Here is a 25,566-nt window from a genome sequence, read left to right as displayed (position 1 = left end):
CCTCTACACACCCGGCCCTCGGGCGGGAGGCCTGAACCTGGCGCCCGGTTTCCGGGCAGGCAGCTGGGGTGCGGCTACACCCCGGACCTGGGACTGGACACTTGCCACACCACAGACAATCAAATTCGCAAGGGCCCGCGGGCCTGCGTCTGAGAGAAACTGAGGCTGGAGGAGAGGTCTTGGCCCGAGGGGCTTGGCGCCGTGAGCAGACCCCCCTTGGCACAGAGAGGGCTCCCTGGCCCCCTGCCCCCACCCCAGAGCTGGCAACGGCCGCCACCCACAGTGGGGCAGGGACCCGCCACCGGGGCTGCCCACGCCGGCCGCGGAGGGGCCAGAATCTTCTCCCTGTGCTCGGGGAGAGCCCTCGGCGGGCAGATGCTCCCCTTCGTGCCCAGGTGCCCCTGTCCGGTTGGGAGGAGCGACTGGCGGGCCAGGAGGGTGGACTGGGGCTCAGGAAGCGATGTGGACCCCGCACGGGCAGGACCACGGCGAGCAGGATTCCCCGACAGGCACAGGGAACCTGGCTCAGGCCCCCGGGAGCCCCCAGGGCTGTGGGTAGCCTGGGGGGCTTTGCACGTGGGCAGGACCCCTGGGGAGGACACGGTGGTGCAGGTGACCGGTCCCCAGCATGCCCTCTGACCCCACACACAACACTTTCCCTGCCAGGCTGCCTCCCCTGATCCCAGGCCTGAGCCCTGGGGCGGGGGTGCGGACGGGTCAGGCCCCCCACTGGCCAAGGGCTGCATCCAGGACCCCCACCGGCCAAGGTCTGCGAGGAGAGCCCAGCGCTGAGGCGGGAGTCAGGGTGCACTGACCCTGAGCTCGCAGCCAGCACCCCCCCGCCCCGGTGGTGCTCTCCAGGGCCTGGGAGCACTGGGCACGGCCACCAACCTGCCTGCAGTGCCCCCCCGTCCCCGCCCTGGGGAGGCGGCTGCCCGCCCTGCCTGGCTCGGAGCGGGAGGCAGGGAGGCGGCCGGGCGAGCGGATGCAGGAACCCCACGTTCGCTGTTCACTGCTCCTCACCGGCCGCCCGCGGGGGCAGCATGCCCTAATAAGGCCGCGGCTTTCTGGGTTATTTCGAGTGCGTGTGATAATGACTCCGGGCTCAGCTTCTGCTGCCCCCAGAAAACTTTCCGTCTGGGTGGGGGGAGGTGTGCGCGCGGCTGGCAGAGGAGAAGGTGCGGGGAGGGCCAAGGTCAGAGGAAACCCGAGTGGCCGCCGGGGGCAGCCCCGGGAGGCGGGCGCAGAGCCACGGGGCTCCGGGCACAGGTGGGCCCTGCCTGGGCCTCTGCTCAAGTGCCCAGCTGCCCCTGACCCTCCAGCGGGCGGCGCGGCCTCCTCCCCGCCGCCCACACCCTCTGCCCGCACAGTTGGAGCTGAGCCGTCTCTGCACCTCCTTTTCCTTGGCCCCATCACCTACCTCCCCACCCCCTGATCTCAGGGAAAAAACCCATCAAAATAACTATTTTATGTCTCCAAATATGCAGATCATTTTCTTTAATGAAAGATGCCTGACGTCTCCGATCCAATTAATATGCAAATGCAGAAGAGGATTTATTTGTGACATTCTGTCTGGGTGAGAGAAAACAAAAAAGGCCTGTTAACCAAAACACTAATTGCTGTGACTGATTGTCACATATCATCATTTTCAGAGGGTCCCTCCACTGCCGGCTCTGGGGGCGCCTGGAACCAGGACTCGCGCCGGGCGGCATCAAGGAGAAACAGGGCACCCCTGGGCGTGGCCCCGCCGGCCACCAGCCTGGGAGCCGCCGCCGAGCCCCAGGTTCCGGTCCAGTGACCCCCTGACCCGCAGGACGCGGTTCCTGACCTTGTGGGCCCCTCAGCACCTAGGCCCTAACCGGGGACCTGGGGACAGCGGCATGTGCTGCCGGCCAGCGGGCCTTCTGAGGCCGCAGAGACGGCCAGAGGGAACCTCCTGTCCCTGCTGGCTGACCCACCGCCACTTCCTGCCCTGCCCTGTGCCTCCGGCTCCCGGTGCTCAGTGCAAGGACCCCCCGAGAGAAGGTGAGGCCCAGGACAGCGTCCACTCCTGCTCACAGACCTGGTGCCCGGCTCCCACCCCACCCGGCACCCCAGGGTCAGAGGTCACAGCCTGGCAGGGCCCTGCTCACGGCTCCATCTTCCCAAAGACCTCGGAGAGGGAAGTGGGTTCGCCCCCGTGGTGGTGGAACCCCAGAGGGGCCGGAGGGCGGTACACGGGCATGGGGCACAGCTTGGGGTCCGGACAGCGCCAACCCTATGACTCAAAGACTCTCTGGGGCCTCCTGGTCCCCTCCAAGTCGGGGAAGGCCTCAAGCCAGCACCAATGAAGTCCAAGCGTCGGGGGCCACAGCCGCCCACCAGGGCCCCAAGCCGGTGGCCTCCCGGGCCTCGGCGACCCTCGCTGCCCCGGCCCAGCCACCTCCCGGCCCCGCCGCCTCTGCCCAGGGCCCTCTGCCCCCTCTGGCACCTCCACAGGCCTCCAGGAAGGGCTGGCGCCAGGGCTGCATGGGGCAGACACGCTCCCCCCAAAGGCCAGCCCCCGCACCCCCGGAACAGGCTCGGCAGGATGCCGTGTGGGGGAGCTTGGACGCCTTCCGGGAAGAGCGCAGCCCCAGGCGGGGTCCCGCTGGGAAGAGGGTGAGCAGGGCCGGCCCTGGGTCGGCCGCTCACCTGGCCTGCGCCCACGGCAGCGGGCACCAATGGGGTGTGTGTGGGTGCAGACAGGAGGGGAGCCGCGTGGCGCCAGGAGCCGGGGGCGGGGCGGGCGGCGGCGGGGCGCGGCCGGTCAGCTGAGTGGCGCCCGCAGCAGCGCCGCCCCCAGAGTGGCCCCGAGGAAGGGTCCCGTGCAGCTGCACGCCGACCACCAGCCGCCGAGTGCCAGGGGTGGCCTCGCCCCTGCCTGGCTGTGCCCGCAGACCTCCTCCAGGGAGCCGGGAGGCCGGAGCCCCTTCAAATCACCCCATCTGTGCAGTAAAACCGCCCGTAAAACTGGGGCTGAGCGTCTGTACCCGCCAGACGCCACCCACCACCTCCTCACCCGCTCCCACCTGCCCGACAGGCTGCCCCGGGGATGGAAGGCACGAAGGGAGCCCGGGTCTGGGGTTGCTCCGTGCGGGAGTGGGGCGGTCCCTCCTGCCCTTGGGCAGTCTTCCAGGCCGTGGTCCCCCACTGGCACGCTGGCCACCTTCAAGGGCCTCACCCAGGCACGCGGGGGCTCCCAGCCTGGCTCTCTGCACCCCAGCGTCCTGGGACTCTCACCCCCAAACCGCCTGGCCAGGGCCGACCACAGCGCACCCCTCCACCCCCCGCAGGGGCCCTGTTCCCCAGCCTCTCGGTTCCTCGTCTCCCGTTGATCTCACGGTCAGCCTAGGACCCTCCTCTAGGCCCTTTCCCCAGAGGCGGCCCTGCCAGGGGGTCCAGGAGCCCCCCCTTCTGTCTTGATGAGACGGCCACCGAGGTTCACGCCAGCTTTAAAAATACCCCCGATATGATCCACAGGGTGAGCTCCGAGGCCACGTGGCCGCAGCCGGCTATAAATAACCGAGGCTCACCCCCGAGCGCGGCCCCCTCCCCAGCACCCAGAACCTTTCGGAGGAAATCAAAGTGAGCACGACTGTTACCAAGTCACTGCTAAAATATTTACCAGCCTGGCGAAGCGCCGAAGGTGCTTGGCACTGAGTGTTTGCTTGTTTACGCGGCTGTTTTAAAGGGGCGAGAGCGTGGGGGGGGGGTGCCGCGCTGCTCCACGGAGGGTGCAGGTGGTCCCTCCCAGCTGTCAGCTGTTCCCCGCACACCACCGGCAGCTGGATCGGGCCTGGTGGCGGGTTCCCCCAAAAAGCGAACAGACTGGCTCCGGAGTAACTCGCCGCAGCCCGCGTGGGCCTGGCGCAGAGCGGCCCGCGGAGGGGAGCAGGCACGACCAACGCACGTTCAAAGTGCGGCACCCACCGGCCCAGAACCCCGCAGGGCCCCCTGCAGAGGGCCATCCAGGAGCCCCATCCTCCCCCGCGCTGCACACATGCGTGTGTGTATGTGTGTGCGTGTGTGATGAGCACGTGTGTGTATGTGTGCATGTGATGTGCTCGTGTGTGCGTGTGTTTGTATGTGCACGCGTGTCTGTTGTGCTCGTGTGTGCCTGTGGATTTGTGTGTGCGCGTGTGTCTGTTGTGCTCATGTGTGTGCCTGTGTGTTTGTGTGTGCGCGTGTGTCTGTTGTGCTTGTGTGTGTGCCTGTGTATTTATGTGTGCGCGCACACGTGTGTGTGCCTGTGGATTTGTGTGTGCGTGCGTGCATGTGCGTGTGCGCGTGTGTGTGCCTGTGTATTTGTGCGTGCGCGCGTGTGTGCGTGTGTGTGCGCGCGCGCGCGCGTGCGCCAGCGGGGGACATACGGGGGACATACGGGGGAGGGCGGGGACCTGGGGACGAGCAGGCACTTGAGCGCCCTTTTTCTTCCTCTTCCTCTTTCTTTGAAGTTCCCTTGTGGTTTGAATTTAATTTTGATTTTCTCAACTTTGGCAGATTGAAGTTGAAATAACCTACAAATTACTTAATGTGTTGTAAATCTGGGGGAATTCGGGAGTAATGGGCACCACATGTGGGCCGGGAGGCGGCCCAGAGGAGGCCGGGCCGCGCGCGCCCGCGCGGGAGAGGAGCCGCCTGCAGGTGGCCGGCGGGCGGGCGGGCGAGGTGCCGTCCGACTCCCCCAGGGCCAGGCTTGGCCCCCGGAGCCCAGGAGGGACTCGGCGAGAAGGTGTTAAGGCCGAGGCGTCTCCTGGGGCAGCCCGGTGACCGGAGACGCGGGGGCAGCCAAGTCGGCCGCGTGCCAGGCGCCTGCCAGGCCCCCGAGCCACGCCAAGGCCCGCGGCCCGCGGCCCCCAGCCCGGCCCGCGTGTGCAGCTGAGCGGGGCCTCCCGCCCGCCCGCTGTCTCCGGCAGATTTCTCTCAAGTACTAAGCCATATGGTTCCAGTTAAGCTCCATATTTTTCCTTGTCGATTGAAGAGACACACTTTCCTCTCTGCCAGACAGTTTGCAGATTGCTCTGTTGGCTCGATTTCTTATTGGATTTCTCAAAAAACCTGACATTTTAAATTAATTTACAGCCACAACAAAAAGAGTTCAGAATTTTAATGGTGTTGTAAGTAATTTTTAGGTAATCCACTCCAGATTTTGATATTAACCTTTGAAACTGGAGTTCATTCAGCTACTAAGTGACAATACCCAGTCAGATTGTGGGGTGGGTGGGGGAGGCTGGGCGGGGCTGGACGTGGGAGGGGCTTCCTGGGTCCCCCTGCCAGGGAACCCCAGGGGTGCTGCCCGGGGAATCCCAGAGCCTGTGAAGGACAGAGCAACACCAGGGCGGCGGGATGGGGGCTGGGGGTGCCACGAGGTCGCAGGGCAGGTGCTGGTGAGCCTGTCTGGGGGGGACCAGAGGCCTGCAGAACATTCTAGAAGGACCTGCCCAACTCACACTCAACGGGTGTGGGGTGCAGCATCCCCAGGTCCCCCAGCTGAAAGCGCAGGGCTCGGGGCTCTCAAGAGAGGCCCCTGCGCTGCACTCCAGGAAATAATAATGAAGACAGTAATAATAACGACAACAGTATTGATGATGACGACGAAGACGGTGGCAGTGATGATAATGTGATAGTGATGACGGTAATAATGATGATGACAGTAACGATTACAGTAATGATGACGACAGTAGTAATAATGGCGAGAGTAATAACGACAGTAGTGATGATGACGACAGTAGTGATGATGACGACAGTATTGATGATGTGAGAGTGGTGCTGATGACGGCAGTGATCATGTCGACGGTCACCATGCTGGTGACACCACGAGTGGCCAAGCGCTTTCACTCAAGACGCCAGGGGCACAGGAAGCGCCCACAGACGCGTGTGTCCCCGGCTGCCTCCATGACCAACCCCCCGGCCTGCGCCCACGGCTCTGGCACAGAGGAACCCACTCAGACCCCCTCGCGCCGGCAGGGGTCGTCGGGCTGGGGGTGCCCATCGTTCTGGGGCTCTGCTCTCACCGACCGGCTATAACCTCCAGCCCGCGGGAGCCGCACACCGGGGGGCAGAGGAAGCCCTGGCCGGCGTCCTTACGAGGCGCTGGCAGCAAGCGGGCCGCCGGGTCCCGTGCCAGCTTACTCGCTCACTACACAGCAGGCTGCATTCCGCTCCCGCACGGCGCCTGGGCTCCCGGCGAGGAGCGCCACGGCGCCCGGCCCGGCCACGCCGGACACTGGATGGCCCGCCCTGCCACAGGACTCGGAGAAAGGCCGGAGAGAGGCTGGACAAGGGGTGGACGCCCACACCAGGGCTGCTCTGTGGCCTTCTCCTGGTCGGGGGTGCCGAGGGCAGCCGCCCTGGGCACCCGCCCTTCCCCGACCCTAACAGAAAGGGCTGGAGAGGGGACCTCGGCCAGGGCTGCCAGCTGGAGGGTGGGTGGCGAGAATGACCTCATCACGCTGGGAGTGGGGCGAGACCCCGGGTGCAGCTTGAGGTCAGGGGGCCCATGAGGCCTGCTGGTCCCCAAACCCGGAGAAGCTGGGCAGTAGCAGCAGGTGGGCACGTGCGCTGGTGGTCTGACGGGGGCCGCCAGGCCAAGAGGCCCCTGACTCTGAGTCCAGCCTCCCCTATCCCAAACTCCCAGACTCCAGAACCACTGGCCCTTCGCTCCCGCAGATGGGGTTGAGCTGGGCCGCCCCACTGACCCTGTCCCGAGGAGTCGGCCGGCCTCTGCCCATGCCTCCTGCAGAGGTGGGCTGGGTCGCTGCCCCGCTCACTGCCGCCTCAGAGGAGAGGGTTCTGTGCCCCCCGTGCAGAGGAGCGAAGGGAGGCTCAGAAGCCCCCTTGGCCTGCCCGCGAGTCAGGGATGCTGGCGGGGCCAGAGGCAGCTGCCAGGCTACCCACCGCCCGTGCCCAGCCCGCGCCGTGCCCACGCCGTGAGCCCTCGGAACCTGTGGGGCCCTGGCGGGCAGCCAGGCAGCATGTTTGCATGTCGGGGGTGAGAATCAGACTTCCCATGCCCCCGGCACCGTGCCAACATGGGAAGGTTGGACTCACCCCTGGCGGGATGCCACATGCCCAGGGAGTGGGCATCTGTGGGCCTGCATGTCTGGAGAGAGACGGGTCCGGCCGCCGCCCAGACCTTCCCACCCCCACGCCCAGGGCCCAGGGCACTGGGCGGCACCGCACACAGACCCCCAAATGCCCCCTTGGCGCCCTGCCTGCCCCCACTGTGAGCCGTCCCCCTGGCACCAGGCCGCACGAGCTGGGCCTCAGACGCCACTGGAGCATGGCCAGGCTCGGGATGGCTCTCCCTGCTGGCACATGGCCACGGATTGGGCACTGCCGCGCTGGGCCCGTGGCCGCTGCCGCCGCTGCTCACGCCCACAGTCCCCAGGCTGCTGCCCGCCTGGTCCTCCAAGGGTACCGGAGATGCTGGGCCCTGGGCCTGCCACCACACACACAGCGCATCACAGGAATGGTGACCCCTGGGGACGGTGACTCCGAGGGACGGTGACCCCTGGGAATGGTGACCGCTGGGGATAGTGACCCACAGGGACAGTGACCCCTGCGGACAGTGATTCTAGGGGTGGTGACTCATGGGGACTGTGACCCAGATTCTAGGGGTGGTGACTCATGGGGATGGTGAACCCTGGGCATGGTGACCTACAGGATAGTGTCCCCTTTGGGACAGTGACCCATGGGGATGGTGATCCCCAGGACGGTGACCGACCTATAGAGATGGCATCTCCCGGGGACAGCGACCTCCAGGGATGGTGACTCCCAGGAATGGTCACCCATGGGGACAGTGTTCGGCTCTGCTGTGTCCCGGTGGGTGGGACTGACCCCAGTCACCCCCAACAGTCCAGTCTGTCCCTGGTTCTCGCCCATCTCTCCCTCTCTCTGTCTCTGTGTCTGTCTCTGTGTCTGTCTGTCTGTCTGTCTGTCTGTCTCTCTCTCTCTCTCTCTCTCTCTCTCTCGGCTGTTCCATGTTCCCCCAAGGGGGCATTGTTTTATTTATTTATTTTGTCCTTCCCCTTGTGGTCAGGGTGAAGCGCTCCTGAGGGGTGAGTGGCGGAGGTTGCCATGGAGACCCCGGCCTGAAAAAAGCTCGTTAGTCGCCAACTCGGCGTGTTCCGCAACTGACCGCCAGCGCAGGAGGGGACAGCTGGGGGCCGGCGCACAGAGTCGAATGGCTTTTTAATGGAGTCCTGCCCGGCGCTTGAGGACTCAATAAAGCCGGTCTGGGCGTCCGTGCGCTGCGGGGCCCTTTGTTGGCGGGGGCTGGGCTGGGAATGTGGCAGCCCCTCGCACGGGGGCGGCCGTGGCCGGCTGCCGGGCAGCTGGGGGAAGCGGGCGGGAAGGGGCTCGGCGCCCCCCGGCCTCTGCGCCAAGGCAGGTGGCCGCCGGGAAAGTGGGCCGCGGGGCGGGGACGGGCGGGGGACACTTGCTGAGCCCGCGAGGGGCCGGGCAGCCGGAGGGAGGAGACGCTGCCCTTTCTGGCAGCCTCTGGGGGAGAGACGGACACTGCCGTGGCCCTGAGGGCAGATGCGGACCCAGACAGGCACCAGTAGGGGACCCCAGGGGTCGTGGGGCTGGGGGCTTCCCAAGACCCCCCAAAGAGGCTACGTGCCTTGACCATGGTGCAAAGCCGGTGGGTGCCCGTGGCAGCTGACCTTGGCCAGCCCTACCCAGGTGGGCACGTCCCCATGAAGCGGGTCCTTGGGTGCGGGCCAGGCGGGAGGTGGCCCCAGGTGGACGCCACAGCAGAGTGTGCACCCAAGTACCTGGTGGGTCTCCCCGTGCCCGGAGCAGAGGGGGCTGTCACCCACGGGCCACACGTGAACTCTGGGGGTGTGGCTGAAGTTGGGGGAACACCAGCCTTTGGCGGTGCGCCAAATTCGGTGGCTTTCCGGGACCTGGGATGCAGAGGAAGGCACTTCTGGTAATGTCACGGTGGAGGGCAGGGGTGCGGCCCGCCCCCGCCCCCCAGGAAAAGCGGGGGTCAGTGCCACGTGGTGCCACTGCTGACCCCGACTTGCCCAGTATCCGTGGGGTATCAGATAAGCCTGAAACTCTCTGCCCAGCAAGTCAGCCTCCCCCTCTGGCCAGCCTCCCCCCCGCGGCCAGGGGAGGGCCGGGATCAGAGACAGACCGTGGTGCCTCGCTCTGCCATACTCCTCACGAGGGCCACGCGTGTTCAAAAGCATGTTCAGAAGCGGTTTCTTTCTCAACCAGCCCCCCGCCCCATGCTCCCCCAAGCGGGTCTCAAGGGCAGGCAGAGCTGGGGGGGGGGTAACTCAGGGTCCTGCAAGGACAGCAGGTGTTCGGTCACCCGTCACCATCCGAGTTTGGAAGCGTGAAGAAACTTTCTCTGGGGGACCGCATGGAGAAGGCACAGGCCTGGCACTTAGTCTGGATTTGAACCCTGGCATCCCATAGGGTTCTCCTGAGCACTGAGTCGGGAGCAAGCCCGGAGCACTTGCTGAGTGTGGCCCTCCCCAAATAAACCTCACGATACACGCTTTTTTTTTTTTTAGGTTTAAGATCTAAAAGGGCAAATACCAGTAGGTGAGATGCTCACAGCAAACTCTCAGGAGTCCGGAGTAGTTTTAAAAGGCCGGACCTGAGACCAAGCAGTCGGGGATGAGCCTGGGCGTGGAGCGGGGGGGAGGGAGGGGCAGGAGGGCCATATGGTCAGGCCTCTGTGTGCTGGGCCGCCGGCATGGTAACAGTGGCCTTGGCCTTGGCCCTGACCCGCCCTGCCCAGGCGCCCAGGGACAAGAGTGGTGACTCCCTGGGGGAGAGGGGCAGGGCAGGATGTGAGGGGCAGGACAGGCTCTGACATGGGTTCGAGAACCGCCCCCAGGTGCTCCAGAGGGAGGGGGGTTGGCCCCCGGGGGCAGCAGCTTGGGAGCAGGCTGGGTGCCCCCACCCAGGCCCAAGAATGCTGGCAGGGAGTCCTGCCACCTGTGTGTGACTTGCCCAGGGCCTGGCCTGGGGCCCCTTCCCAGGGACATGTGAATTACGTCCCCTCATCCCCTGCTCCCCCTGCGAGCCAGCACAGGAGCTTGGTCCTAGGGCCGAAATGTGGAATTTTCCAGGAAAACTTCAAAATCATCACCCGGTGGGGAAGACGTGAAAACCCGGTGGGAAGGAGAGGGGGGCAGGGCGGGGCCTGGGGCGGAGCCTGGGGTGGGGCGGAGCCTGGGAAGAGGCGGAGCCTGGGGTAGGGCGGAGCCTGGAGGAGAGGCGGAGCCTGGGGTAGGGCGGGGCCTGGAGAGGGGCGGAGCCTGGGGGAGAGGTGGAGCCTGGGTAGGGCGGGGCTTGGGCTAGGGCGGGGCCTGGAGAGGGGCGGAGCCTGGGGTAGGGCAGGGTCTGGGTGGGGCGGGATGGGGTGGGGGTGGGGCACCCAGGGCCCAGGACACAGGCACCCCACGTGCGGGTCCAACCACACGCACATCCTCTGGCCTGGACCACCCCCGAATCCTGCCCGGATGCCCCACTCTGTCCAGAAAGGAGGTGGGGGTGATGTCCATCAGGGACAATGCCAGGCGGCCCTCAGGCCCGGGAAGTGAGCGGGTAACCACTGCCCAGGCGGACAAACCGCAACAGTGGAGCTGTGAGGTGGGAGCACGGGGTCCTAAAGTGGGCCTGGCAGTCCGAGAGGACTTCCTGGAGGAGGCTGCACCTCGAGGCCCAGCTCGGGAGAGAGAGATGGGGCAGGGTCATCCATCCTCGGGAGCTCCGTCGGACCCTGGGGAGCCTTGGCTTGAGTCCTCACTACTTGGCTCTGCGGTGCCCAGACTTGGCCCCTTCGCTAGAAATCAGGAATGGCCCTCGGCCCCTTGTCCCCCGGTTGCGGAGGGCTCGGGTGAAATAACGCAGGCGAGGCAAATGCCATCGGGCTCGTGACCCCACAGGGCCCGGCGCCAACCCCTGCCAGGTTGATCCCGAGCAGGTGAGCTGCCGGCCGGCCCGGGCCGGAGCACAGCCCCAGGTGACAGGCCTGGAGGCGCCGCCCTCCTCCCCTGGGCCCAGGCGTTGACGGGGGCTGGAACCTGTCTCCTGGCATCTCCCAACTCCGACTCACCTGTCGGGCCAGAAGCAAGGGGGAAAAAACTCCCTGGGCCAGGCCCTGCTCGAGAAAAAGGGGGGAAAAAATCTAGGAAACAAAATACAACGACATCTTTTTATTTTGTTTTTTTCGGTAATTATACTAAAGATGAAAAACTCATAATAAACATCTCCCAGTCCCCACCTGCTAACAGTAATTATAATAGACTCAACAATAAATGGTAAAGCAGGGCAGAGCTGCATCTCGGGAACTCTCTAGGGCATGTGGATTAGCTCGGAAAGCCTGAATGATTAAAATACACTAATTAAAATTTTGTGTTCCTTGGTAACTCGTCTGCCTGGGCCCCTGGTGTTGGCAAAATGGGAATTAACGTGACAAAAGCAACACAGAGGGTTTTTGTTTTAAATAAAGAAGAGAGAGAGAGAGAGAGAGAGAGAGAGAGAGAGAGAGAGAGAGAGAGACGGAGAGACGGAGAAGAGAAGATCTGTAGAAACAAGTTAGACTCCAGGAGGAAAGAAAGATGAGGTACTCTTCTCTCTCTCTCACTAACTGGAAGCGCTTCCCAGGGTGAGGGACCAGGAAGTGTGAGTGAGGGCCCAGGGCCCGGGTGCCCGGGAGGGGGGTGGGGAGGGCAGTCCCCTAGCCTGGCCCAAGGTCCCGCGGGGACCGGGGGTGGGGGGCAGGGAGGGGGGATGACAGTCTGCGTCCAGGGGTCACTGTTTGAAAACAACCACTCAAGACGGTGTTGCGGGGGGCGGGGAGGTGGGGGACACGGGCTCCGACCCAGCCCGACTCTGCAACAACGACATTCCAACGGTCCCCCCCCCCCCACCCCGACTCCCCGCCCCACGGCCGCCGACCGGAGCCTGGGAGGACACGAGGGGCCTTCTACCCCAGTGCAGTTGCACAAAAGAAATTGAACACTTTTGAGTTGCCCTTAGCAACCTAATTGCATCAGTACATTGCACACAGGAGCCAAAGTAACTGAATTTTGATGAAAAGACGGCGGTAATTTACGGCATCACAAAATTAGTTGTCATGGCGACGGGTTAATTACATCTCAAATTAACAATGCAAGTGTGGTGAAATTAAATATAAATCATATTTTCTGCATAAATTATAGGGGTTGATTAGACCGGGGCTCTGGGAGAGGAAAGGTTGGGCCGCCACGGGCCCCGAGCTGCATTCGGAGCTGGCGGAGAGAGGGGCGCCTGCAGAGGCGGGCGCGGACGGGGAGCTCGGGGAGGGGACGCGGGGACGCAGCGGCGGGCTCCCTCGCGGCCCCCCCGCTCACTCACAGGCTCAGCCGCTCCACGTGGGGCCCGCGCCGGCCCCAAAGTTTGCTGGAGTCGCCGTGATCAAACTTTGGGGGGGAGGGGCGCGGCGCCCGGAGTCCGCCCAGACTGCACAGATGGCCCGCTGACCCGACCCCTGCCGTCAAGTGCGGGGAGACGGTCTCCGTGTCCCTGGCAGCTACCTGCGAGGGCAGAGGCCCCGGGCCAGCTGCCAGGGCCAGGGCCAGGGCCACCGAGACAGGCAGCAGGTGCCAAGGGCCCCGAGATCGCGTGTGTGAGCTCAGGCCTGCGCAGACACACTCGGCCGGAGGTGGGCTTGGTCGCTGGCCGGCTCCCGGACCCCAGACCCCTGGGCCCTGGCCAATGGGCTGGGGGAGCACAGGGAATTAAAGGTCTCTGGGAAACGGGGGTGGGGGGCTGTCTAAGGCACGGGGGTACCTGCTGGTGGAGGTCACACCTGTCGCAGCCCGCCAGCCTGCAGCGCGTCAGGCCCTGCCGCCACCGCCCAGAGCTGAGTGTCAGGTTCACGTGATGGGTCCCCTGTCACCCTGCAGCTGCCCCCCGAGGGCCCAAGAGGGGCGGCAGAGGCCTCTCTCCCACTGGCCGCGAGCCTCCTTCCTCGGGTGCCAACAGCTCACAGAGGCGACCCCCCAGCGCCACCCAGACAGAGGGGCAGGGCGGGACCCCAGAAGCATGGTGGGCGCAGGGTGGGGGCGGGGGCGGGCTTCCCAGACTCAGCGAGGCAGCTGTGAGCCCCAATTCCCCGGGGAGGATGCTGAGTCCCAGAGCGGTGGCCAGGCCGGGTGACCCACGCGGTTCGAGGAGCCCCCGCCACACACGACCGGCCCCGTGGCCACGGCCGGGCCGGGTGCCGGACACAGCCCTGCAGAGGGACATGGAGGGTCTCGGGCACCCGCGGGGAGGGGTGTGGGGGGCCGGGAGCCGGGACCCGGGTGCAGGGGGGCGGCGGGCACCAGGCGCTGAGTCAGCAGCCCGGAAAGCCTGGTTAGCTGTTACCTGGCCAGGTGGGAGGAATTTCCTGAAAGGCTTGTGCCGAGAGCGGCGGGCGGAGGAAGGAAGAGGGAGCCTGGCGGTCCCCTGACCACGGATGCGCTTGTACAGCTCATGCATATTTCAGTGGCCATTTATTTATCCCGCGAGCTCCAGCTGCGGGGGCCACGGGCAGATAAATATAGCCGCGGGCCGATCGATGAGGCATCCGCCCCCAGCCGCATCCATTAGGGCCCCGTTCCCACAACCTGCTGGCCGGGCACCTTGTCCCGCTCCGTCGGTTTCCGGTTTTCATTAGTGGTGGAGGCACAGCCCTGCTCGAGCCGGGCGTCCCCCTCACCCCTCTGGGCACCCCCGCCGCCAGCTGGGCACGGAGCCGAGGAGGAGGCTGCCACCAGGGGCCCGGCCCACTGGAGCCTGCGCGGGCGGCCGCCTCTCGGGCTCGGGGCTGGGGTTTCCCGCGGATGGGGCCGCCCCTGCCAGGGCCACGCCCGGTGCTAGACAGCCGGGGCTCCCATGGGCTCACCGAGGGACATTAGGGGGGCTTCCGCTCCCCTACCGGGGGGAGGGCGCCAGGCCACAGGGCTGGGTGGGGCTCCCGAGACCGGCCCCCGGGACCTTGGCATCCAGCAGCCCTGCTTGGTCCCAGTTAGAAGGTGGGGCCTGGCCACCTGCCCCCGCCCGCGACCACGACTGGATAAGGACTCGGGGGCTGGGCACTGGGCACTGTGTCCAGCGGACACTCCGGGGGCCCTTGTATGATGTGTCTCCCCACACCCGGGTCCGGCTGCATCCCGGGGGTCAGCGATGAGCACGTGACACCCAGATCTCTCCTCCAGGCAGGCAGCCAGGATGCGGGAGAGACAAGTGGCAGAGGGCCCGGGAGCCGGACTCTAGGCTGCAGCACCCCTCCCTCAGGCCAGGCAGGGGTGGGGGACAACAGGTCACAGGGCAGAGCCCCCGAGGGGGTGATGAGCAAGGTGGGCCCCCCAGAGCCCTCGCCACCGCCCACTGGCCGCCTTGGGCTGCTGCCCCGGCAGCCTGCTCTGCAGACGGTCTGTGGGGGGACGTGGGCGCGGTGGGCCGGGAGGGGAAGAGGGCGCAGGTCCCCGGGGAGCTGCGCGCGCGGTGGGCCTGTGCCTTTAAAAGAATCTTCATTTAAAGGCTCTTCTCCCTTCCACCATTTCAGTGATCTATATGCAAATATGCTAATGCATGCAAATTAAGACACCACTTTTAGTCCCAATTTAATAGAAAGCATTAAAATACCATTTTTTTTTCCAAAAAACTCCATATGCATGAAGGAAGGATTTTTTTTTTTTTTTTTTTTTTTTTTTTACTTTTCACTAAAGTCACATTCCAGCAGCGATTTTATGCTGTCAAAATGTTCTCAGCCTGCGCAGGGCTGACTGGCTTCTCGGGGAGCCAGTCAGAGGGGCCGCCGGCTTAGGAAGGAAGGAAGGAAGGAAGGAAGGAAGGAAGGAAGGAAGGAGCTTTCCTGTTTCTTTTTCCTTTTTCTGTTTCTTTTTCTTTAATGGGGTGGGGGGAGCGGCCCAGGGTGAAAAAAGGAAAGAAAGACAGAAAATAGCAGAAACGCACCACCCGGAAGGTCTGTCAGGCCCTGGCCGCCCCCGTCACGTGAAGGCCAGAGGATCCTCCGGCTGTGTGTGCACGCGTGTGCACGCGTGTGCGTGCATGTGCGCGTGTCTGTGTAGGCACGTGTCTGTGCATGGCCGCACATGTGTGTGTGCACGCATGCGTGTGTCTGTGTGTACTGTGGTACTGTGTCCGTGTGCGTGTGTGTCCGGTGCGTGTGCATGTGCGCACATGTGTGTGTGCGTGTGTGCACACGTGTGTGTGTACACGTACATGTGTGCATGTGTGTGTGCACGCATGTGTGTGTCCGGTGCATGTGCGTGTGTGCACGCGTGTGTGTGTGCACGGGTGTGTATGCCCAATGCATGTGCGTGTGTGTGTGTGCACGCATGTGTGTATCCGGTGCGTGTGTGTGTGCATGTATGTGTGTATGTGTATGAATGTGCATGTGCTTCCCAAGGTGTCACCTGGCTCCCAGGCCAGGCTGCACCCTGCTTGGCCACATTCTTCCCAGGACCCAGCGGGACCGCCCAAGGCCACCAGCACCCAGGACGGCGAAGGGGGTGCGGAGGGGGTGTGGGTGGCGGGGGACGGGACCCCGTGTGGGTGCAGGGAGCCGAGGGGTGGGGTCCCCCAGTCCAGCTCCACACGGCTCAGCCGCTTCTGGTCCCTTCCAGACCCTGGCTGGGCCCTGAGCCGCCCTCCGGCACCCCTTGCGGGAGCCTCGGCCTGGGCCCTGCTCCTCCTGCACGCTGGCCTCTGGGCCAGCCAGGCCTCTGCTGACCCTGACCCTGCTCCATCCGGCCTCTGTGAACTCAGGAGGCCCAGCTCTAAGCGACCCCTCCAGAAGACAGGGAGGGGACGCCGACTGCCCCCAGTCCAGCCACAGTGGCCGAGCAGCAGAGACAGGCCCCCAGGCCAGCTGGAGCCACGTCCCCCACAGCCCGGTGGGGAGTGGGGGTCACAGACATCCCCGGCTCCTTCTGGCTCCATCTGCTCACAACTGGGTGACAGATGGAAGGAGGAGCTGGCAGCTGGGGGGTCCCCAGGCTGGGGCCGTGAGGTGCGCCGGCCCCCCAGCACAGGCCCCCTGCCCCCATTGCTGGAGGCTCCCATGAGGGGAGAGAAGGATCTAGAACAGAGGGTCCTACACTCGGCCAGCCTACCACGCCCCGCCCCCTTTCAGTAAAACAAGAAGCTCTCAGCAGGCAGCGTGCCCCCCAAAAGCCTCCTGCAGGGACAGGTGGTCCCTCCACCTGCACCCAAGGCCACCACTGCCCTCCACCCCAGTCATTCTAGAACCACCTAGAACCACCCCCCCCCCCAACTCTGGGCAGTTTCCAGACTCCCGGAAGCACAGGTCAGAGGCAGAAGCCAAGAGGCCAAAACACGGCAGGGAGGAGGAAGTCAGAGGTCAGAGAGAGGGGCTGGGTTCAGGGGTGTGGGGCGGCCCCCTGGACTGGAGCGCCCGTCGTCGGCTCCCCAGGGGAAACGCAGAGGCTGGCATGACGGGGCCCGTCCGGCCCCGGCCAGGCTGGCAGAGGGATGGGGATATTTACGGGGAATCTGCTGGTGGGTGCCAAATCTCTGGTTTTATTGTCGGGGAGAAAACAAACCCAGCCACCGAAACTCATCCTGGCTCGGGGAGCCCCCCACGGGGAGCTGACACCATCAGGCAGCTTTATTGGATATAAATATCTAATTATTCGGAGCAGGCCCAGGAATGCAGGCATTTTGCAGCTTTTACAACATGTGTAGCATCTTTACAAACCCCCCCCCCACCCCCCACGCACACACATGCACACAGGCGCGCAGCCGAGTTGTACGCTGACAACAGACTTGAATCGCGTCCGGCTTCTCCTTTTGCTTGGGGGACAGTTTCTGCGACAGCCCTGGGGAAGAGCTGTGGGGAGGGGGTGTCCCCGAGAAGCCCCTCCCCAGCTCGGAGGGCCCGCCTACCCCCCAGCACCACGTGGGCCGCACACACAAGCCGCACACCCAAGCCCGACCGTCCCGGGACGCGAGTGTGATGCCCCCGAACACAGACCAAAGTAGAGACTTCTCAGCCAGACACGGTCCAGCCTTGCAGTGACCCCCTCCCAGGCCAGCCTCTAGCCCTCTCCCCCAGGACAGAGCAGGAGGAAGGGAGGGGACAGCGGGGTCAGCCTGTCCTCTGCAGAGCCATCTCCAATCCTGAACGAATGCTCTCATGCTCTCACGTTCTTTTGTTTTTCCTCCGAGGGGTTTTAAAGAGACAGACCTCTCGGCCGCCCCCGTGCAGCTGGCCCAGACCCCCTCCGGGCAGTGGACAGGGGTCCTGGGGCCTGGGTCAGGCAGTGGACAGGGCCCGGAGATTGCTTCCCTTCCCTGGAACTGTAGGTTCCAATCACCGTTTTCCCCGACTTTTCCACCAAAAGGCTGCCGAGGAGAGCAAGGCAGAGGGGCCAGTGCCGAGGGCCCAGAGGCCAGGTGGAGGGGCTGGGGGAGCCGCGTGGGGAGCCCCCACCCCTGCAGTGTGCCGCAGTCAGCTTGCCCCAACAGGAGAGCGGTGGAGCTGGGCTGGTGTGGGGGTGAGGGGGTGTCTGAGCAGGAAACGGGGGCCGGGCAGGACTCAGGGGGAGCAGGTCCGGCAGCTGTTCCGTGTCCAGCCCAAGGGGCCTCGGGGCGCGGGCAGGACGGCCGGCACGTGCCTGAGCCCCCTGCTCCCGCGGGCCTCGCCTGCCCACAAGCTGGGGCCACCGGCGAGGGGGTGCCCTGGGCGGCTCTCCAGAATCTTCTAAGAAGGCCCCCCAGCCTCCGCTCTGAGACCGTCCTCGGGAGGCCGGGCCGGGCCGGGAGAGCAGAGAACAAACAGCCACAACAGGAACAGAGTTGGAGCGTTTCAATTATTCATGCGCCAGATGGATGCCTTTCCTGCCTTTTTCTATAAAAATAAGGAGGGGGAGGAGGTCCTCCAGCAGGGGGAGACGGGGAACGGAGAGGGGACCCCAGGGATTCACACCCGCACCCGGCCCCGTCCGCACGGCCCTGCTCGGAGACTCCTCGGCTCCGGAGGGAGGGGGCGGGTCGGGGAGGGGGGGCGGCGTGGCCTCTGCCCCCTCCCATGGGCCCCTGACTCGCCACTGGGTGCTCGGAGCAGAGAGGGAGAAGGCAGGAAGGCGGGAGTCGGGGGAGCCGGGGTGGGGAGGAGCGAGGGGCGCGGGCAGGAGAGGGGTCCGACCTTCTGCGAAGGATTAAAAACTGCAGCCGCCTCAGGGGACCCCGACTAAGGAGCACATTGCCACGAAAACGTCTGCGAGATTCTGCGCGCTCTGCGAGCCGCCGTGGCAGACCCCGCTCCACGCGCTGGAGTGCCCCCCCCCCCCCGTTCCGGGCCTCCCCACTGCCTCCACCGTCAGTGTGCCCCCCCCCACCCCTGGGGAGAGTGGTCCCTCCTTCCCTCAGGGAAGCAGCCACAGTGGCCACTGGGACCCGCCTCACCCTGGCTGGACTCTGGCAGGCTCTCAGGGTGCAGGGGACAGTGTGGGCAGCACGGGGCTGGGGCCTGGGGCCAGGACTCGGGGTGCAGAAGCGGGAGAAAGGGCAGCAGGGGACGTGTGCCATCCCCGAGGACCCAGCCCTGGTGGCAGGGGGACGCGCCTCACCCTGACATCTGCTGGCACAGCTGTCGGCACCCCGGGGTGAAGATGCTGCCACCCCTCACCCGCGACGGGGCACAGGCTGCCCACGGCCCACCAGTCCAGCTCTGTAGGGAACTTCCGTGACCCCCGAAGACCCGCCCCACTGAACATGACCAGCTAGGAAGTTTCCAGAAGGGCCACCTGACCATCCACCCTGAGCCTGGCCTTCAGAGTCCAGCAGCAGGACCTGGGCTCCTGGTCGGGTCACCCCCCTGTTCTAGCCTGAAGATGTGGGGGTGCTCAGAGAGCCTTACCCTGGATTGGGGGGTGGACTGCTCCACCCTCTGTCTTTTGTTGAAATGGCCTCAGCTCACACTGACCAATAGCCTCCGTCCCGGGGAACCCAGGGCCGCTTAGGGAGCCCCAAAGTTGGTGCCTGGTGAAGACCCGATCCTTCGTCGTGGGGTGAGCTGGGGTGGCTGACCGAGAGTCGGGAGAACCCAGAGCCCCCTCCATGCACAAAGGGGGCCACAGGAACAGGACTGGGGGTTCCCGTGTGTATGCCCCTGCCCGTCCTGGCGGGGAGGTCTGGAGGATTCCAGAAGGAGCCCCCCCCTCCCCATTTTCTCCAGGTCACACTTGGCCCAGGGTATTCTGGGGCCGGTCTGGGGTGTGGGGTGGGGACAGAGAGACGAACCCCCCACCCCCCGGGCAGGCTCTGTCACGGAGAAGCCCAGTGACCCCAAGCTCAGAGCACTAATCCTTGCTGGCCGCGGGGGTCTCCTCCAGAAAGCGGGGTGCAGAAAGGGAGCTCTGGGGTCCCAGGACCCGAGCATGCTGGCCTCTAAGGGGGTGCTGGCCCCGGTCCCCGGCACAGCTGACCCACCCCGGGCCCGATGCCCCATTCACAGGTGACAAAACTGGGACAGTGCAGGCGAGCCACCCCAGGGCGGGGGGGGGGGGGGGGGCGGGGGAGGGGGGCCCGGGACACGCTGTTCCCGCCTGGGCTCCAGGCTCTGGCAGGGCCGCAGGACACTTGAGCTGGGGACAGTGAGGAGGTGGCCGCGTCACACGTGTGTCTGCCCACACACATGCAGGCTCAGGGGTGTGAGTCCCGCCCAGGGCCTGGCCGCAGAGGGGACTCCCGTCCCTGTCCCTGCCTCACCGAAACTTAGTTTAGGGCAGGCGGTAATTGCCGGAGACCCAAATAAAAAGGCAACCACAGGCTGTTAACCGCGCCTAGCCTTTAATTAGACCCCAAGAAAAACTGGTGTCGAAAAGAAAATGAAAGTGCGAGCCCCCGGAGGAGGGGCAGGGACCCCATCCCCTCCAGGGGCCAGTGGGCGGGCCGCTCGGCAGGCTGGCGCTGACCCGTGAGGCCAGGCACAGGGCCCAGGGAACTTCGTGCCCCGGCCTTGGTCCCAGGTCTATCCTGGGGGACTGCCTGGTGGCAGAGGAGCAGTGGGGCACAGGACGGGGGATGGGGGGGGAGAAGCTGGGGTCTGCAAGGCCGGGACCCCTGGGGAGACCCGGGAGGGGCAGTGTGGACAGGGCAAGGGGCCCCTGAGAAGGAGGTGCGGGACCCCAGAACTCGGATCCACTAGGCAAAGGGGACCACCCACCCCCTCCTTGCCCAGGCCTTGTCCAGCAACCTCTGGGCCATGGAGGATTCAGGTGCCCCCAGCTCAGGCTGCAGCGGGAATGGACAGAGGGGCTGCCCTGGGCATTTTGGGGTCCACGCCAGCAGGATGCCCAGGATCACACTCCAGACAGACCAGCACCAGCGTGATTAGGGACTCCTGGACCTGCCCCACCCAGCTCCACCTACGATGAAGGGCGGCGGCCCCCAGGCTGCGACAGCCGCGGGCACCATCCTCCCCACCTCCGGAAGCTCCGTCCTGCCCTGCTGGGAGGGGTCCTTGTCTCCCCAGGACCTCTGGAGTGTGGGGGTCACGTCAGGCCGTCCCCACACGGCGTCTCGGCAGGGGAGGGGCCGGCCGGGCTCCTGGGACCACCCTGTCCCCGTCCTCCCTGGCCATTCCGACGACACCACCATCAGGCATGGTGCCCTTCCCGACCTCTCTGCTCGGGGGTCAGGCCTGGACAGAACTCCTTTTGGTGTGCTTGATTTGAGGTCACACTGGGAGATGCTCAGGGCTGACCCCTGCCTCTGTGCGCAGGAATCACTCTCGGCGCTCAGAGGACCAGCCGGGGTGCAGGGATGGAACCCCATTGACCCGGGTGCAAAAGAAGCTCCCTCCCCCCGGCCCCCCCCGTCCTATGGCTCCCACCCCAGATTCCTCTTGAATGCAGAGCCGTTTCCCAACTCCCTCCCGGATGCCGTGTGGGCTGGGTGTCCAGGCCAATGGACAGACGGATGGACGACAGGGCTGTCTCTAACCCTCTGCCCACTGTCCCCGACTCCACTGCCAGGAGCACGCGGACCCCACCTGTCACCGTTTCCATCCTCTCCCATGGGCGAGAGCCCAAGACACCCTCCGCTGCCCCCTCGGATAGCACGGGGCCCAGGGCGAGCCCCATGGGGACAGTGGTGAGTCCTGGAACCCAGGTGCAGGAGGGTGAGACACGGACTCAGTTTCTCCATCTGCCTCAAAAAAGCATGGCGAAGGGCCCCAGGGGTGGACCCCTGGGCTCACGCCCATATTCCTTTCCAGTGCTCCGAGATGGCCTCTCTCCAAGACACACCAACTGACAGCCCCACTGCGGCCTGGCTGCTGGGTCAGGCGGAAGCAGCGCCCGCTGGTTCTCTGTTGGACGCCCTGGGTGCTGGTGAAAGCGGGTGTGAGAGGCTCAGCTGTAAGCCCACCTGGGCGGACTAGAGGGAAGTGGCCCCATAATCTCAGAGCTCGGGCTGCAGCTGCAAAGCCCCGTGTGGCGGCCTGCGGCCTGGATCCCGCCATGCCCGGCGTCCCTGCCCTGGGCGACTTCCCTCACTTGTAAGATGAGCCACAGTTCTGAGCCAGCCCCTGGGATGGTAGGGTGGTAGGGTCGCGGCCTGGCAGGGGGAAGCAGCCTCTCACAGCTGCTGTGTGCACTTGGCCCTGCCCTGCCCACGGGCATCAGTCCGGGGGCCCGATGCCACGAGCGTCTGTCCGGGCAGGACCCCAAAGGTACCTGAGCTGATGGCCCGGGCGAGCCCCACGTCTCAAGGCTGCAGGCCGGGCCGGCCCCTCGGAGCAGCAAGATCAGCCGGCTCTTCTGGGGCCTGTCTTGGAGGGTGGGGGGACAGCCTGGGGGTGCAGCAGGCAGCAAGGGTTAACCAGCGGCAGGGCTGAGAGGCCGGCAACACCAGGCACTGGCTGTTTATTAATAAGCTATTTATCACCAGCTTTGCTTTTAATGCCATTTGGGCTTAATGTCGTTAATGAAATATAAATACCCGCGCTAACGATGTCGGTCAGAGGCGGCACGGGCAGCAGACGCCGGAGGCCCGGGGCCAAACCGCCGGGCACGCTGGGGAAGGGCTGAGAGCTCGGGAAGCGGAAGAGGTTCCCACCAGCCGGCACCCCCAGCGCCTGGCTGCTCCCACCACAAGCCCCGGCTGTCTGTGCCGGGAAGGGCTGGCAGGAGGGCAGGGGCTGGGGCGGGCCTCCCGGAGGACGCTCTTAATGCCTGGAGAACAGCGCGGCGGGCAGCTGGGGGAGCAGGGGGCCCCCACCCGGGGGTAGTGCCCGCCTGGCCTCGTGCCCCTTGGCCACAGGAGGCTGGATTCCCACCAGCTGGCAGCAGGCCCCTTGCGCTGCCCTGAGCTCCCGGATCACCGGGCACGGAGCCGGGGTGGCCGGGGTCACGGCAGGAGGTGTGAGGCCCCTTCAGGTCCTCCAATAAAGATCACACCTCCGCGCCCCTGGGAACGGCACCCCTGCCAGCTCGGCCCACTGAAGGCACACCTCTGCCCAGCACTCTGCAAGCCAGGCCAGCTGGCCCGGGCTTCTGAGAGGTCCTGGGTGTGGGCATGTGTATGTGGGGTCAGTGCCCAGAGTGCAGGCCAAGCCCCGCCCAGCAGAAGCCCCGCCCAGCAGAGACCACGCCCACCGGGAGCCAGGGTCGCAAGAAGCCACGCCCACGAGAGGCCACGCCCAGCAGACGTCACGCGCACAGGTAAGCCCGCCCCACCCACCTCTCCCGGCTCCCCACAGACGCCCCTGAGCTGGGTCCCTGGAAAGTCCAGGGTGAACCCGGCCACCCCAGAACTTCAGTTCTACCTTCAAGACGGATCCCAAACAGACCTAGAGCCCAGCCCCATGGGGGGCAGTGGACCAGGGGCCGGGGAGGGGTTGGGCTTCTCCTCTTGCCGGGTACCCCCATGCACCTTGAGCCTCTGCACCGTGGGGTAGGGGTCACTGCACCTGGCCCCACCCCAGAGGGCTCTCCTTCCCAGAGAACCAGGGCTCAAGCGGGCAGAGAGACAGGACAGCGGCTGGACGCTGGCTCTGCATGCCCCAGACCTGGGCTCTATCCGGGGCCCCCACCCTGAGCCCCCGCAGGGGAGGGCACTGACTACAGAGCCAGGAGTCAGTGGGAGCACCACCGGGTGTGGTACCACCCCCCAAAAAAGCTCCCCAAAGTAGGATTTGGATGAGCCCTGGACCACCGAGGGGCAGAGAGCAGCAGGTCTCTGAGCCCAGCCTGCGGGGCGTGTGCCCAGGAGAGGGGCTGCAGCTGCGTCTGGTGGGCCTGGTCAGACAGCCGGATCCCACCCGTGGTGGCTGACACCTGTGTGTGTGGGAGGGGGCGCGATTCTGAAGGTTGAACCCGACTCTGGGCACAGTGAGGGACCGCAGAGGTCCCTGCCCATCTCGGGACAGTGTCCCCTGTCCAGGGCGATTCCTCTCTTGGATCGGCCCCTCCTGCCCTCCCTGGGCGCCGTGGCGCTGCCCCCGGCCCAGGCTCACCTGTGGAGGGCTCCCTCTCCCTGCACCCCCCAAAGTCACCTCCAGGTCCCCAAGGAGTATGGGGCTCATTTGCTGGGGCTTGGTGCAGCTCTGCTCAGCGGCTAATCCCCTGGGTGGCTCCTGTCAGATTATTAATTAGCTAAAGCGGATCGGTCCTGGAACAACATGCACTTGGACTCCAGATAAAGCAGGTCAGGGAGCTGGGCGGGGGGCTGGGCGGGGGGCTGCTTAAAGGCACAAGCCCCTGTTTCTGCATCGCCCCCTGGCACGCTGGGGGCGGGGTGGCCGCCAGCAGCCCGCCTAGGGGTCGCCACCCTCGACGACGACGATGGGCATATTGGGGGGCACAGGGGCGTGGGCTGCGTGCCGAGAGACTGGGGCACAAAAGGGGGCCCCGGAGACGAGTCGGTGACAGTTGGGTCCTGTTTTCCACAAAGAGCTTGTGACTAATCAGATCATGTCACTCAGGGATCCCAAAGCCTCTCAGGCGGTCTGGGACGCCTCCCCCCGAACCTCCCCAGGCCCTGGCATCCCCTGCCTCTCACGCCCGCCCCCCCCCCCCCCCGCCCGCCACCTGTAAGCGCCCGCCCTGGGGCTCACATGCACCAGGACCAGATACTAACCGGGGTATCTGCCCCCACCCCTAGGGCCTCTCCTAAACGTCACCGTCTTGAGGACGCCCTCTCCAGATGCCCCCCGCCCCCGCAGACACCCTCCGACACCCTAATCCGCACTGGACATCTCTATCTCACATTACTCCCTCTGCTCAAACACGGACCCCACCGGGACGAGGATCCAGCCGTGTTTGCTCAACTGCCGGAGCCGTCCCCGCGCTGCCTCGGCTGTGCCAGGGAAGGCACGGAGGGACGAAAGGATAAAGGAGTGAATGAATGAGTCAGTGAACGAGTGAATGAGTGGTGAGTGACTGTGTGGAGAAACACGTGAGCGGACGAGTGAGTGACTAGAGGCTGCCAGGGATCAGGATCGCGCCCCTCACGTCACCCCGGGGCCCTCCCCCCCTCCTCCCTCTCCCCTCCCGCCCCTTCCCCCAGCTCCAGCCTGAGCCTAGGTACCGCACAGATGCAGACCCTGAGGTTCGACGCCAGACTGGGCCTCCCCGGGGACGTCCCAGGGGCCCCGTCTCCGTGCCGCCTTCCGTGGCGGTTGGGACGGTCCCGCTATGCCCCGGGGAAGCCGTGCGGGCTGGGTGGGGGAGGCGGGAGGCCGGCGCGCCCAGCAGCTGCCCGGGCCCAGCTGAGCTGTGGGCGAACTCCTGGGCTTGGGTTGTTTTGACTTGAGTCGGTGAAGCTGAAATATTGAATCACAACGGCACTAAACTTCATTACCAGCTCTCGACGCACACTACTAAGGGGAAAAAGTCGCTTTTAATTGCTTTTCCCGATTAGCATTTCCAGAGAAGAAACTAGTAATTAATTACACCCCTCCCCTGCCCTGGCCACTGGGGTCCCACGCCTCGGTCCCCTACGAAGGCCCAGGGCCACGCGGCGCCTGCTCCAGAAACGGGCGCAGACAAGGGGCCTGTCGCGGGCACAGGAGGGGACGTGGCCCAGGTCATCTCCAGAGCAGACGCCCGTGACGGGAGCTGTCCAGGGGCTGCAGCCAGTCTTCTGCAGGGCTGACCCTCTGGCCTCGGGGTCCCGGGAGCTGATGACCTTCACCTGGCTATAGCTTAAAGCCCAGGAAGATTCCAGAGTGGACAAGCAGCCACAGAGAAGTTGCCCGGTGATGCCCAGGGCCTCTGTGGACACCCGCAGGCCTGCTTTCTCTCTGGGGGCGCCAGGGGCACAGGGCAGAGGCAGAGGGTGCGCAGCTGGATCTGCATCAGTGCCCGGTGGGCATGGGCAGGAAGGAACCAGGTGGGGGAAAGGGGTCCCGGGTGGTCCCGCACGCAGAACTCCTGCCCTGCGCAGCGGCTGGAGGAACTCACCTAAGCCCCCCGCAGAGGCCTCTCTCCCCTCTGCCAGGGGGGGCGTGACCTTGGCATCTACCAACCCCGAGGGTCCTGCAGGCTGGGG

The sequence above is a fragment of the Sorex fumeus genome, unplaced genomic scaffold (assembly GCF_029834395.1).
Source record: "Sorex fumeus unplaced genomic scaffold, SorFum_2.1 ptg000011l, whole genome shotgun sequence".
In the NCBI taxonomy this organism is placed as follows: domain Eukaryota; kingdom Metazoa; phylum Chordata; class Mammalia; order Eulipotyphla; family Soricidae; genus Sorex; species Sorex fumeus.
Note: the sequence above shows the minus strand (reverse complement) of the source record.